The sequence below is a fragment of the Amblyraja radiata genome, chromosome 2 (genome assembly GCF_010909765.2).
Source record: "Amblyraja radiata isolate CabotCenter1 chromosome 2, sAmbRad1.1.pri, whole genome shotgun sequence".
Lineage (NCBI taxonomy): Eukaryota > Metazoa > Chordata > Chondrichthyes > Rajiformes > Rajidae > Amblyraja > Amblyraja radiata.
The window spans coordinates 8,967,421-8,981,233 of NC_045957.1; the positions used below are offsets into that span (position 1 = coordinate 8,967,421).

At 46.1% G+C, this 13,813-nt stretch overlaps 1 long non-coding RNA gene across 1 annotated transcript in view; it reads right to left on the bottom strand.

Moving 5' to 3' along the window:
* Positions 1–11,663, bottom strand: part of LOC116986400 — a 22,408-nt gene extending 10,745 nt beyond the window's left edge. The window contains exons 1-2 of the long non-coding RNA XR_004415469.1: positions 11,214–11,663; positions 10,712–10,791 (exon numbers count right to left, since the gene is read on the bottom strand). This is a non-coding gene — a long non-coding RNA (uncharacterized LOC116986400). The remainder of the gene's footprint in view (positions 1–10,711; positions 10,792–11,213) is intronic.
* Between the last annotated feature and the right edge of the window lie 2,150 nt (positions 11,664–13,813).

A 13,813-nucleotide genomic window follows, 5' to 3' on the forward strand; every position in this document is an offset into this window, starting at 1 on the left:
GAAAGGGCACCCATGCCATGGAGTTAAACATACTCGCCATATCTATCTGGCGGACTACTGACCCGGCCCGAGCGCGTGCGGTCCAAACCCTCTCCTCCCTCTCCTGAAAGATGAGGTGGAGAACCCGGAAGCGAGAATGGCGCGGGAGAGGCTTGTGGTGACTGAAAGAGAGAACATGCAGGAGGGGAGGCCCAGTGGTTAGTCACGACCGCGGGACGTGGAGGGGTGCAAGGCATGCGGGAACGGGTAGGAGACATGGCAGCAGGCGGCTGGAACTGGAGCGGTGGAGCATAGGGGAGCATAGGGGAGCAAGCAGGTGTTGTCGACTTCTCCGGTATACCGCTCCCTCACAGTCCACAAGGTAGGATCGTGGTTCATCAGCCAGGTAAACAATGGTGCCCAGACGGGAATGTCCAGTTGGAGTTTGTAAGCAGACGACCTGGCCCGGCAGTAGAGGCCTAAGTGGTTTGCTGTATCTGCATGATCGTTTCTGGATGTCATGCTTCTCCTGGATACGTTTCTGGACAGTAGCAGGCTTCAGCACCCGAGGGACCAGCGGTTGTTGTGCGATCTTGTCGATCTGGGCATAATTCACTGGGCTGGTGATCCCAGGGTTCCGTCTCTGGCAATATTTCTGAGATTCAGGAGATAAAGATACCCATCAGAGTTTGAAAAACGTGCTTTCTCTAACAGTTGCTTGGCGCTTTTGACGGCACGCTCAGCGAGTCCATTACTCTGTGGGTACTCGGGGCTGCTCGTGATGTGTTGGAAGTTCCATCGGTATGCGAACAGCTTGAACACGTGGCTGGTGAACTGTCCACCGTTGTCGGTTTGCAGGCGGACGGGTGAGCCGAAAGTAGAGAAGTGTCTCTTCAGTTTCCAGATGACAACCTCAGACGTGAGGGAGGTCAGCAGGTCCAGTTCAAACCAGTTAGAAAAGGAGTCGACTAGAACGAGGTAGTGCTTTCCGCACCATTCAAAAATGTCCGCCGCTAGAGGCTTAGCTTAGCTTTCCACACCATTCAAAAATGTCCGCCGCTAGAGGCTTGGCTTAGCTTGGCTTGGCGTGGCTTGGCTTAGCTTTCCGCACCATTCAAAAATGTCCGCCGCTAGAGGCTTGGCTTGGCTTAGCTTAGCTTTCCGCACCATTCAAAAATGTCCGTCGCTGAGGGAGGAGGCGGAGCAACAAGCTGGAGTAGTCGCACTTTTTCCAAGCTCCCAATCTGTTAACCTTCAACTGTTATTACAGCTCAGCCTAAGTTTTAAAACTACCATAAATATTTAACACCATCGACAGCACTCCTCCACATCGTAAAGATAGCAGGCAGAAGAAAGAAAGAGGAGCAAAATATTGAAGACTCGACGACCAGCACCATCATGGCTACGCTAGCAGCCTTGTTAACAGAGCACAAGGCATCGCTACTGGCAGAATTTAACGCAGCGTTCACCAAGCTGGAAACGAAGCTGGACAATATCCAGACCACTATTCTAGATCAACAACAGCGTCATTCGTCATTAGAGACATTTGCCGATACCACCAGCCAAGACATGCGAGCTATGGAGACAATGCTAACTACGGTCATCGAAGAGAACGCCAAGTTTAAGTCTAAGCTTATCGGCCTGGAAGGCAGGAGTCGCCGAAATAACGTAAGGATAGTCGGCCTCCCCGAGAACATCGAAGGCCCCCAAACAACAGCTTTTTTCTCTCAACTCCTGCTCGAGACACTTGGCGAACGCATACTGGAATCAGCCCCGGAGCTAGACCGAGCCCATCGCACGCTAGCAGCCAAACCAAGCCCTGGTGGGAAACCCAGAGCAGTTGTGGGTTGCTTCCATAGATTCCAGACCAGACCATAGATTCCAGATTCCAGTTGGTGGTGCGTGAGGCTCGGAGGCAGAGGGGTAAGCTGAAGTACAAAGATATCCCGATTCACATTTTTGAAGATTACTGTCCCGAGATAGTTGAACAATGTTCTGCATATCGAGATGTCATGAAGGAGCTGTACAACCTGGGTCTCAAACCCTCCCTTCATTATCCGGCCAAGCTGTTCATCATGGCCGGGGATGGAAAGAGGCGACGGTTAACATCTCCCGAGGACGCTCAGGATTTCATTTCATCTTACCGTCGATGCAGACCGGGACCCACAGATGACTGACTCTGCTCGGTACGTTTACATCCGAATGGCACAGGGATCCAGTTAATCTACGGTTACATTATGGGTTACATTATGGGCTAACTTTAGCTTGACTGCCCTTAGCAATTAGCCACTGCCAGCGCTCGGCCTTGCTGTTATACCAGACCCCTGTCTTGAAACGTATGAGGCCGGTAAGAAATCACCACGTTCATGACTATGTCTTACCAACTTTTCCTTTTAATGTTTATGTGTAATCATACTTGAAAGGCTCTTCCCCTGTACATGCTATAAAATAGGGCTCAAGGGACCCCACATTGTGGTTTGTGATTTGATCTCTGCCTTCTTGCTTTTAGCAGCTGGCCAGCATTTGAATGGTTTGTTTACACTAGTCTTCATAGCGGACTGTCTGGGGCTGATAAGAACTCATTATAGTCAAGGCTGCGTTACACCAATTAGTTCTTACAACGTTTTTGTTTAACAATACTTAATTGATGTTCTTCTGACCTGCGCCTTAATACAAGAATCCAGTTTGCCACTTGTTAATCTCTCTAATGCTAACTCTTTCTTTATACCTTACCAACTTTAAGTTATACTATGTTATACCAAAGGAAGCTATTCCTGTTTCATTTATACGTTGGCGTACTTATTTAGTATCACTATTTTGTTCATTTTGTTAATTTGTCTTGTTGTATTATTACTATCATCACTACTATTATTACCATTAGTGTTAGCAATGTCATTGGTAGTACAACTACCAAGGCTATTGTTTTAACTTTGTATCTATTCATTTAGGTTTACTTCACTTTATTTCTATTTCTATTTCTATTTTCTATTGTCTATTTCTCAAATTATTATTATCATTGTTATCATTATTATAGTTATTTCATTTTATGTAACTTTACTGATATTGAGCGACTTTGCTGCTTTGGGATGTGGAAACATTGGGAGTTAAGATCGGACTACTCCATGCGGAGCGAGGACAACGTACCTTGGTGCAATGGGCACTCAAGGTTCGGTTGGGACATTGGGGACCTCAGGTCCGGGGACTCAGGTTTGAAAGATGGTTAAGTGATATGTGTCACGACCGTTTGTTGTGTGTATACGTATGTATGTATCTTTTTTTTTCTTCTTTTCCCCTTTTACCACCCACACTCTCAGCAGCTGGCTTCGATGCGCTCTTCCATTTCAATCTGCAGTATTACAGCGCTCTGCCCACTCGTTTGGATATAGCTAAAAATGGCCAACACAAACGACACTCTTAGATTTGTCTCGTGGAACGTGAGGGGAGTGGGGGGTCCTACTAAGACTGATAAGATCTTGGCCCACTTGCAATACCTTAAGGGCGATATATTTTTTATTCAAGAGACACACCTTCGCAACAGAGAGGTAACACGGTTTAAGAGAGGCTGGATTAGCCACTTATTTCATTCAAAATTTAATTATAGGGCTAGGGGTACTGCTATCCTGATTCGTAAAAACGTTATGTTCGAACCACAGAAAATGGTGGAAGACCCTGCTGGCCGCTTTGTCACGGTCTCTGGCAAACTGCAAGACACACCTGTCATATTGGCCAGTATTTACGGTCCCAACTGGGATGACAGCTCATTTGTAACCAAATTTTTTACATCTCTCCCTAACATTGAAAATTACCACATCATTGTGGGTGGAGATTTTAATCTGGTCCAAGACTCTATACTGGACAGATCTTTGAACAAAGCCTCCACTTTAACTAAATCAGGTAGGACTTTGCATGCTTTTACCAAACAACTTGGGCTCACTGACCCATGGAGACATACATTTCCCACGACTAAATTATTTTCATTTTTTTCCCACGTGCACCGTACCTATACCCGTATAGACTTCTTCCTCTTAGATGACAGACTGCTCTCCAAAATTAAATCCAGCGAGTATCATAGTATCGTGATATCAGATCACGCTGCGACTTCCCTCGATCTTCACTTTCGTAAACGAACTAATCCCTTTAAACAGTGGAGGTTCAACTCCTCATTACTAGCAGAGGCTCACTATAAGCAATTCCTGCACTCTCAAATCATTTTATATTTTGAGCTGAATGACTCGCCGGACATAGCAAGTGGTATACTCTGGGAAGCTTCAAAAGCTTATATTAGGGGCCAACTTATCTCTTTTGACTCCAACCTGAAAAGAGCCGAGACGTCCCAAATGGCAGACCTGTTACGAAAAATAAAGGACATTGATGATAAATACGCATCTGACCCAGACCCAAATTTTCATGAAGAACGCCTTAGGTTACAAATAGGCTTTGACCTCATGTCTACCAATAAAGCCAAGTTACGACTGCTTAAATCTAGGCAACACTTTTTTGAATCTGGGGATAAAGCTGGGAAGCTTTTGGCCCATCAGGCCAGAACCAAGGCGACTTCACGGCTAATTCCAGCCATTAGATCCAGCTTAGGGGAGATTCATACCGATCCTCTTAGAATTAATGAAGCATTTGCTAAATTTTACGCTGAGCTATACGCTTCCGATTGTCCTCCCACTGCAGATGACATGTTCCGTAGTATGACATTTCCCCGAATTGACGATGAAGCCACGAGAGTCTTGGGTGGTCCCATAACTGTCACTGTGGTCCAAGCAGCCATCACATCGCTGCAAAGCGGAAAGTCGCCCGGCCCTGACGGCTTCACTGTAGAATATTACAAAGCTTTCTCTGCTCTCCTCGCACCAGTCCTGAGAGATATGTACAATGAGGCGTTTTTACATCGTCGCCTACCGCCCACCATGTCGTGGGCTACTATCTCCCTAATTCTTAAAAAGGAGAAAGATCCTCTGCTTTGTAGTAGCTATAGACCAATTTCACTCTTGAATGTGGACCTCAAAATCCTCTCTATAGTTCTTGCGCTCCGTCTTCAACAAGTGATGCCCTTTATTATCTCATTAGATCAAACAGGGTTTATGCCAGGCCGACAGTCCTCCCACAATACTAGGCGTCTCCTTAACATCATCCATTCACCGAGTAGTGAGACCCCGGAGATAGTGGTCTCCCTCGACGCCGAAAAAGCTTTTGACAGGGTCGAGTGGAGGTACCTATACGAGGCGATGGACAGGTTTGGCCTCGGCAATAGTTTCATTTATTGGGTCAGTCTATTATACTCATTCCCAGTGGCCTCAGTACAAACAAACGACACACTGTCGCCCCACTTCCCCCTTTGGAGAGGTACCAGGCAGGGTTGCCCGTTATCACCACTTCTGTTTGCTGTCGCGATAGAACCCTTGGCGGTTTGGTTACGCCCAGAGAAGGGCTTTAAAGGTATCACACGGTTTGACACAATTCATAAAGTCTCATTGTATGCGGATGACCTGCTCCTGTACATCTCGAATCCAGTCAGCTCTCTCCCTGTGATTATGAATATTTTAGAACGGTTTGGGGTGTACTCTGGTTATAAACTTAACAACCAAAAAAGTGAACTATTACCGATTAACTCATCGGCTAAGCAGCTCCCTCGCTCTTTAACCTCATTCAAATGGGCGGAGGACGGATTTCGCTACCTCGGCGTTTTTATCACAATACCTATATTTGATATGTTCCGCACAAACCTCCTGCCTCTGGTTGAGAAAGCTGAAAGAGACTTTGACCACTGGTCAGTCTTACCGTTATCCCTCGCGACCCGGATAAATCTGGTCAAGATGGTCGTCCTACCCAAATTCCTGTACCTTTTCCAGCATGTTCCTATATTTATCACTAAATCTTTTTTTGATAAATTAGAAAGGAGAATATCTAAATTTTTATGGGGTACTGTACTGGATGAATGATGATTGCGACCACCTACCAACCTGGGTACACATGGAAAAGGCGAGTTCACATCTCCCGTTGCGGTCTGTCCTATGCTCTCAACTCCCCCTTTCTATAACATCTGTGGGTGCAGGCCCAATTGCGTCCCTCTCGCTCAAGATATGGAGTCAATTTAGGAAAAACTTCGGTTTACAAGGCCCTTCCATCTTGACCCCACTACTTAAAAATCACATCTTTAAACCTTCAAGTACAGACTCCGCATTCAAAACCTGGCATAGTAATGGCATCAGTAGGATCAAAAACCTATACAAGGATGGCATTTTTTCGTCTTTTGCGGAGCTTTCGTACAACTATAGCCTCCCAAACTCCCACCTTTTTCGTTTTTTTCCAGATTAGGAATTTTGTGAAGAAGATATTCCCCCATTTCCCAAATCGTCCCCCTGAAATCCTGACCGATTCCATCCTAGCTCTAGATCCCAACCGGAAGAAATGTATCTCTTTTTTGTACAACTTGTTAGGGTCGGTTATATTGAAACCTTATACCTCATTAAAAGCTGCGTGGGAGGGCGGGCTGAATACGAAACTAACAGACCAGCAATGGGACTCTGCCTTGGATTTGATCCATTCTTCCTCCATATGTGCCCGTCATGGCCTAATCCAATGCAAAGTCCTTCACAAAGTCCACTACACAAACGCAAGATTATCTAGAATATACCCCGCTGTTAAAGACACCTGCAACAGATGCAATCAATCCCCTGCCAACCATAGTCATATGTTTTGGTCTTGCCCTAAGCTAGCAACCTTTTGGAGGAGTGCTTTCGACGTGCTAAGCAGAGCCTATGGCCAGACTATTCCTCCAAACCCACTGTCAGCTATTTTTGGTATTCCCCCCAACACCAACCTCTCTGTTGCGTTGAAGCGGGTCCTGGCTTTTACAACCCTGTTAGCCCGGAGACTGATTTTGCTTAGCTGGAGACTTACCTGTCCCCCGACACACGCCCGCTGGATCAAGGAGGTGCTCTACAACTTAAAGCTTGAAAAACTTATGTTCTCTCTCAAAGGCTCTACCAAGACATTCCTAGATACATGGAACCCTTTCCTGGAACTTGTTAACTCTCTTAACTTGTTTCCAGACTCGGAAGAGGACTGAGTGCCCTCTATCACAGCTCTGTCTTATTGCAGCTGCTATCCGCTCAACCCCTCCCCCCCCCTCCCTCCCCACAATTAAAAAAAAAATAATAATTTATTTTTTATTTTTTATTTTAATTTTTAATTTTTTTTCTTATTTTTATTTTAATTTTATTTTAATTTATTTTTTATCGTATTTGTGTGGATGTGTACGTATGTGAGTGTTGTTTGTCCCCGGGTGGCAAGGGTGGGTAAGGGTAAGGGTAAGGGTTTTGAGGGTCGTTTACATACTGTTGTACAATTATGTCCTGATTATCACTGTCTGTTATCATTGTATGTATGCAAATTGCTGTTAAATTCAAAATTCAAATAAAAAGATTTAAACTAAAAATGTCTGCCGCTAGAGGCTTGGCTTAGGTTAGCTTAGCTTAGCTTTCTGCACCATTCAAAAATGTCCGCCGCTAGAGGCTTGGCTTAGCTTAGCTTGGCTTAGCTACTAAACCAGAAATGAGTTGTAACATGCAGAGGGGAGAGGGGAAGGGAGATTGCTTAACAACAGTAATGGGGTGAATCGCAACCAGCACAGGAATCAACCTAGGCAGAGTGATTCCTTTGCAGTTGCTGTGAGAGTTATTTATAAAATGGCCCAGGCTTTACACCATCTAGGAGTTCTAAAAGGACGGAATACACCCCCCAGGGGTCTCACTAGGCAAGCAAAGATATTAACACACTTTGTGAAACCAGCAAATTGGCTTCTAATGCTGAAACCTGGGCAAAAGAAACACGACAAATTTTGATTGAACATTACCCAAACAGTCTGGAATATTTTAATGATGAATACCGCCAGGGCATGCCTACTGATCGTGTGCAGGAGGCTGTCGTCAAGGCCCTAATCTGGAACAAGAGAAATTTGGGAGATAAATTTAAAATCAGAATGGAGGACCTTAGACATCGAGTTTTGAACCCGACCTCAGAGACTGGGTCTGAACAACGCAGCAGCTTGCGGGATTTCCAGACCCCCAGGCCAGCGGCTGTAATGTCTAATGTAGCAGTACATATCCCGCAAGACTTGTTTACTAATTCACAGGAAAACCAGATCGAGCGGCCCCGCACGGCTTGGGCGACATCACGCCCCATCCAGAGGGCACCCCGCTCCGTTCCCCGTGGCCCCGCTCCCCGCGGCCACGCCACCTACGCCTCTGCTCCCGCCAGCCCCGACATAAACCCCCCCACCACCCCGGTGCGTCCACCCACCAGCCCCCAGATTGTTGTGTTGTGACCCCAGCAACAGGACCAGGCCCAGCCCCTCTCCCCGGTACGCGAGCCCCAGGCCCACTTCCAGTCCGCGACCGGGACGTGGTCAGAGGACTGGTCACGACCCACATGCTCCGATTCCCCCAGCACGTCCTCCCTCATCTACCGGAGCCTCTGCTCATGCCAGAGCACCCACGGCCCCCTCCCCCAGAGACCACGGGCCGAGCGCAGACCCTCCCGGGGCGAGACCGAACCGACCACGGAGACTGCCGGAAGGGACGTCACGACTGCGGTGCCACAGGTAAACATGTCCGGTACTGCAACACCTTCCCACGCACCTACCCTTTCCACTCCAACACACGGGGTCCCAGCACAGAGAGTCAGACCAGCACATAGGGCCTGCATGCAGCACCAGAGGACTTTAAACACAGATAGTAACTCACAGGATGAATTTCAGCAGCACACAAGGAGGGGTCCAGGGAAGTAGCTGGCCGAAGTTACCAGACACCCCAATACAAGTTACAAAAATGTTACCTGAAACTACAACCCAGCAAACCTATTTTAATAATTGGAGATTCCAACATTGCCAAGATCCCCAAATTGTCCAACAATAACATACAATTGGACAGCTACCCAGGAGCTAAATTTATACATGGTACTTCCATTCTGGACAAATTGAGCCAATGTCTAGAAACTCAAAAAGTCATTCTCTCATTTGGCATTAATAATAAGGGACAAAGACCACAGACTGCCATCAAACAACTCCAAACACTAATCAAGATGGCCAGTCGTAAATTCCCTAATGCCAGCATATGGATCCCTATGATCAACTTCAGCCAGTCACTCCCAGCACCAGAGCAGGACACTCAGACAACTTAATGACTACATACACACCAAAAAACACATTCCCACCAGCCAGTTTAAAGTAGTCCCAGACCACGTCCACTGGACAGAACCCACAGCCCGAGCCATGATCAGAGAGTGGATGAAGCATTTAAACTGTTAGGGACACCATGCCAAGAGAGGCAGGGGCCACAACTAGGGAAAACAATCATCAACCTTTCTCAGACATTCTCCCTTACCGAAACCCAAGAGAGGGTACTGAACAGAGGCCTCACCTTCGTCCCTACTCCCAAAACCCACAAGGAACAAGTGCAGGGTGACTTACACAGATTCTATCGATCCATTAAGTTAATACACCACTTCAGTGACGCAGAACCTGCCGAAATTATACCCTTCAGGGCACTCACAGGATGGTCCCCAGACGACAAGGATGTCCCGAGGGAGATAACAGAATTTATAACAGAGACAGCATCAGCCATTGGGGATATGCCTACAATGAAAGATAAGTCTAACATCATCAGAAAAGAGAGGCAGGCCTTGACAGAGTTGAAGGAGAACAACGAGATAGTGATCAAACCAGCAGACAAGGGGAGCATAGTCATTATGGACAGACAACTGAACAAGATAGAACACTACACTAAGTTAGATGAGCCCATATATAAAGAAACACAAAAGGAAACAGGGGACATTTTGGAAGAGCTTAAGAGATCAGGATACATCCTAGACAAACAAGTAGAATACTTGACAGGAGCACAACTCAGGGTGAGGAAATTCTACATGCTCCCAAAGGTACACAAAAACCCAGACACGTGGACTGTGCCTGGAGAAATACCGCCAGGTAGGCCTAGTGTCAGATTGCAGTAGCGAATCCTATGGGGTAGCAGAATACATTGACCACTACCTTAACCCACTGGCACAACAACACCCCAGCTACATCAAAGACACCTACCACTTCACCCGAATAGTTAACTCCCTCAACATACCACCCAACGCAATACTCTTCACCATGGATGTGGAAAGCCTGTACATAGAGACAGACAGGGGGATACAGGCAGTTAAAAACATCCTAACGAGAAATCCTGACCCAGAGAGACCAGACGAGGCCCTAATTAAACTACTGGATCTGGGTTTGACTAAGAATGACTTTAAATTTAACGGGGAGTTCTATTTACAAGTCAAAGGTACAGCAATGGGGAAGAAGTTTGCCCTAGCTTATGCCAACATATACATGGCAGAATGGGAGGAGACAGTTTTCCACAAATGTCCAAAGCATCTAATGTGCTACTACAGATTCCTAGATGACATTTGGGGAGTGTGGACACACTCAGAAGGGGAATTAGAGGAGTTTATTGACATACTCAATGCCCACCACCCATCCATCAAAGTAAAGGCCATGACCAGCCAGCAGAGGGTGGACTTCCTCGACACCACTGTCTTTAAACTACCATCAGATACCCAAGACCACAAATTAGCTACCAAAGTATTTTTCAAACCCACAGACACCCGCACCCTCCTACACACCATGAGCCACCACCCAAAACACACCTTCAGGGGTATCGTTAAGTCAAAACTGACCCACTTCCACCATATATGTACTAGGGAGGAGGATTTCAACCAGGCCACAAGCATCCTCTTCACCGCCCTCAGACAGAGGGGTTACTGCAAACGGAAATTAAGACGCATTAAGTCAGATTTTCTAAAAAGCAAACAAACATCCAGACCTAGGCTGGGGATGACATTGAACTTGCCACTAATAACAAGATATGGCAACATGGCTGTCCAGGCTCACAAAATAGTCAAGGGCCGGTTTGAACAATTCCAAAAGGGATTTGCCACACTAAAGGGGTACAAGGTAATGTCAGCATACAAGAGGGCTAAAAATCTGAAGGACATCCTGGTCAGTACAAGTCTACACACAGCCCCGGACTGTGGGCAGAGACGATGTGGAGCCTGCACCCACTTAGTAATAACCAAAAATATAGAGAACAGCGTAACAGGGAAGCGAGGCCAGATAGCGCAGAGGATAACCTGTGAGCAAAAGAATGTGGTGTATGCAATTAGATGTAAAGAATGCAACTTACTGTACATAGGCGAAACAGGTAACAGCATCAGAGTCAGACTGACAGGACACCTCAGCAACATCACAAGGGGGGGGGGGACCAATCCATACCCATTAGCAGACACTTACAGCAACATGGGATCCAGTCCCTAGAGATCATGGGCCTGGAAACAAACATAAATTGGACAATAGGGAGACGGAAGAGAGCAGAGAGGCTATGGATTGAAGCGCTACAGACGAAAGAGCCCAATGGCCTAAACCTTGCATAAACTCAAACCTAGGGTGGATCCTGACTGACTCCCACAAACCTATGGAAGGGCAAGTGTAAGGCAAATAGATTTGGACAAGGGTGATGAAACCGTGGGCCAAATACAAAGTGACAGTACATGTTGAAAAGGAATCCCCAGGGGGAAGATCGATAAGCACCAGAGGGCATGTTTCCCACTGTCCGATAAATCACAACCTAACCCTGACCCCTGACCCCAAACCCCAACGACCCCAAACCCCGACGACCCCAACGACTCTAAACACAACAGTTCGGCGATACATTTTGTCAATACAACCTTTTGGCGATACAACATTTCGGCGATACAACAATCACTGAGAGTTTGATTCCTCCCAACATTCTGTTTTACACCTTTAACCACTAACACATACTTGGATCACCAAGTTGACAACCCATCTATCAGGCAATGAAGGAGATTGGACACATTTTGGATGGGCACCACAGGTTCTTTAGAAACCCGCAACAGGTTAGGGTTAGAGAGCACCGGGTGACAAAATGATACTTTCTCCGAAATGAACACCCAGTGCCTGGAGTAATATCTCCAGGAAGGCCCATTGGGTGCGACTACAGCATTAGGATTGGGAGGAGACTGACAAATCATAGCAGATATTTCTACCAGCATAGAGCCAAGTCTTTGGGAAATTGTACCAATGCAGATGTATCCAAATCAGAGATTTAAACCAACTGCAAAAACTACAGCACTTGGAAGGGCAGCATTAATAAAAGTGAGACTTAGCCACAATATTAAACTCTACGTTCCCTGTAACAGGGTCAACTACAACCAGGGAACATGGCTCTGTCCAAAGACAAAGTGCTGGAGGCATTCAGCAGTTCAGGCACAATCTGCCCGACTGCAAGTAGAATGGACAGATGTCACCTCAGGTCAGCAACCTTCCTCAGACTGATGAAAGAGAGTGAAAAGAGGCAGAGGCACACAGGACAAAGCCAGCAAGTAAATAGGTGGTACATGTGAGGCGTGATGAGCAAATGGATGGAGTGGGTGCCAAAGGCTCCAGGTGAAAGTGACAAAATGTCAAATAAGGAGAGAACAGAAATATGAAACCAGGAAAGATGGGTGGAAGGGATAGAGGGAATATAGAACTCCTGTTTGAGAGATGAGCGTACAAGGACTAGTTAGTTGGTATTTCTTAGTTATTACTATTTAGTTATTATCATTATTTACTTATTATCATTATTTAGTTATTACCATTTAGTTATTACTATTATTTAGTTATTACCATTATTTAGTTATTACTTAGTTAATGAAGTATGCTCATCTCTCAACTCCTTGTCCATATTTCCCTTTTACCTTCCAAACCCACCTCACTCTGGTTTAACATTTCACAGTTCTTGTCCTTATCCAACACGTTTGATCACTTTCACCTTCAGCACTTACTCCATCCATTTGCCCATCAGGTTCTTTAGTAACTTGTCAGTTTCTTTGTTGAACTAAATTAAGGCGCATGTTGCAATCAAAAGCGCTTGAACAATTGGTTGGGAAGATTACTCACCTGTAATCCACCCATCACTTGTCAGGCAGTGCCCAACCCCCACCTCATTTCCAGCTCTCCCCCGTATTTCAGACTGAGAGCTCCCGACCCGATTAGTCATCTGTCCAATCCTTCAGTGGTTGTCAAACCCACCAAGTTCCTCCAGCACTGCGTATTTACTCACGATTCAAGCATGGGGTGGCTCGTGTTGCAAAAAAAGTATGGTTTGCAACACGAGGAATTTCATTTACCATACACTCATACCAATAAAAAGCAACAGAACAAAGTTCAAACTCTTCCATTCTTTGGTCTTCGGTCTGGGGCCTCGAGCCTTCCGTTGACGGCATGATCTTGACTCCCGTAGCCGGCGGTCGGGCCGTCCGTGTCGGGGGTCCTGCATCAGGGAATTGAATCCCAGCTCACTTGGGGTCTCGTCGAACCTTTGGCGTTCTTTGGAGCTTCCCGACATCGGTCTCTACCAGAGACTGCGAGCTCCTCGATGTTGAAGAAACAAATTTGGAAAAGCTATCAATAATTGAACACATTTATCCCATTAAACTGAAGAGGGTTAGAAATACGTACCTTATCTTCCTATGACATCCATAAAGACCAAATGCAGGAAGACTTGATGCTGAAAAATCAAATTAACATTTTAATGTTTGAACTGTTCCAATGTCCTTCTCTACAATTAGACAAAGTGCGAGAGTAACTCAGTGGGTCAGACAGTCCAGGGTGAGAAGATTCTAGTCCTCAAGGTAGAAACACTTGGACATGTGGACAATGCCTGGAGATGTATCTCCAACCAGGACTATTGTGTTTCTGCAGTTAGGACTCCTACAGGTTGGA